This window comes from Morus notabilis, unplaced genomic scaffold (genome assembly GCF_000414095.1).
Source record: "Morus notabilis unplaced genomic scaffold, ASM41409v2 Scaffold212, whole genome shotgun sequence".
NCBI classification, from domain to species: Eukaryota; Viridiplantae; Streptophyta; class Magnoliopsida; order Rosales; family Moraceae; genus Morus; species Morus notabilis.
Genome location: NW_010361298.1, coordinates 3540 through 5655, shown reverse-complemented (window position 1 = coordinate 5655; position 2116 = coordinate 3540).

Below are 2116 nucleotides of genomic sequence, written 5' to 3'. Positions count from 1 at the left end.
GAATATCAGATGTTCAGTGGGAGTAGTCAGTCGTTATCAGTTGAACTCAAGATTCGATCATTGAGCTGCCGTGTAGTGTATCCTTAAGTGTATGAGGAAAATAAAGAAACTATAAGATAGTTTAGTCAGTGAAAGAGTTGTCTTTCACTCGATATATAGACTTTGACTATGAGTCATACATAGATTTTGAGAGTCAACATCCAAATCTGTGTTCACACTAGGTGAAGGAGTCATGACAAGAAAGGTTGTTGGCAAAGTGTGACTGCTAATTCTATTCCTTCCCTATCCAGTATTGGCGCCACACACAGGGATAGGAATCCCTAGCATGGCCGGCCACAAGGGATAAGGGATAGAGGAGAATTTTGGTTCGAAATTCAAATTGGAGATAGAGATTGGATTCTTTCTAGAAGTTTGATTTCTACTCTATAAATACTATTTTTGAGACAATTTTCGGAATGGTTTTTTGCCCTAATTTTAGAAACAATTTTTCAGCCCTAAGAGTTAAGGCTGGCCGAAATTCTCAAGAGAGAAAGGAAGGAAAAAAATTTTTTTCTCCAAAAATTCCACATCGTGCATGTGATGGTGTTTGTGGAAATTCGAGTGTTTATTGTAACCCATTTTGTCTCATGTGTACCCACACACACGTCTTCGTGGATTCTAAGAATTGACGTGGAAGACATTGGTTTTCTAAACACAAAGATTGGAGCAAGGACTGTTTGTGGTCAAAGAACTCAAGTTATCATCCGAGTCGGCTTCCAGGTATTTTTTTCTGATTGAGTTCTTGATATATATAAATTAATGAGATTAATTTATTCGTGCATAAATTAATATAATCTATAGAGTATCTCAAAAGTTTTATGAAAATTTTTGTTATACACGATCCGCCTCTTCCCCGCACCACCGCGCTTCCGCAGCCCGATTCGATTCGGGCAACCAACAATAGGTTCATGCTATATGGTATATCATCATATCTGAATATGAATATGAGGCAGAGGAGGTGGCTAGAACTGGTAAAGGATTATGATTGCGAAATTCTTTACCATCCAGGAAAAGCGAACAGGGTAGCTGATGCCTTAAGTAGGAAGACTCCAGCTGCATTAATGTCATTGCAAGAAATGTCTAAGCCTCTTCTGAAAGAGATTCAAAAATTTTAGTTAGAAATTGTCGTGGGGCAGTTGTCCGCAATGACCTTGACTCCGACTATTTTTGATGATATCCGGAGCATGCAGTGCGTTGATCCAAGTCTGGTGAGGATAAAAAATGAAGTACTTGAAGGGAAGTGTGACGGTTTTAGCATAGCAGATGATGGAGTGTTGAAGTTTAAAGGACGGTTATGCGTCCCTAAGGATGATGAACTGAAGAGGAAGATTCTTGAGGAGGCACATAAAACTCCATATACGCTTCATCCTGGTTCAACCAAGATGTATGTGGACCTTAAAGGAAGTTTTTGGTGGTTTGGAATGAAGAGGGACGTAGCAGACTATGTGAAGCAATGTTTGACATGCCAGTAAGTCAAAGGTGAGCATCAGAGGCCAGGAGGGCTGCTTCAGTCGATTCAGATTCCAGAATGGAAATGGGAAGACATTGCAATGGACTTCATTGTTGGATTGCCGAGGACTTCAAACGGATTTGATGCTATATGGGTTGTTATTGACAGATTGACCAAGTCAGCTCACTTTCTTCCTATTCGGATGACATTTTCTATGGAACAATTGGCAGAAATGTATGTGAAAGAAATTGTGAAGCTTCATGGTGTCCCCAAATCTATTATTTCAGACCGAGATAGTAGGTTCACCTCACATTTTTGGAGGAGCGTTCAGACAGCTATGGGGATGAAGTTCAAATTTAGTACGGCCTTTCACCCACAGACATATGGTCAGATGGAGAGGACCAACCAAACACTTGAAGATATGCTTCGAGCTTGTGCTTTGGATTTTAAAGGAAGTTGGTGTAAGTTTCTACCATTGGCTGAATTCGCTTATAACAATAGTTATCAAGCGACGATTGGGATGGCTCCTTATGAGGCACTATATGGGAGACGTTGTAGATCCCCAATCTGTTGGCATGAGGCTGGGGAGAAGAAGTCGATGGAGTCAGAACTTAAGAGGAATACCGA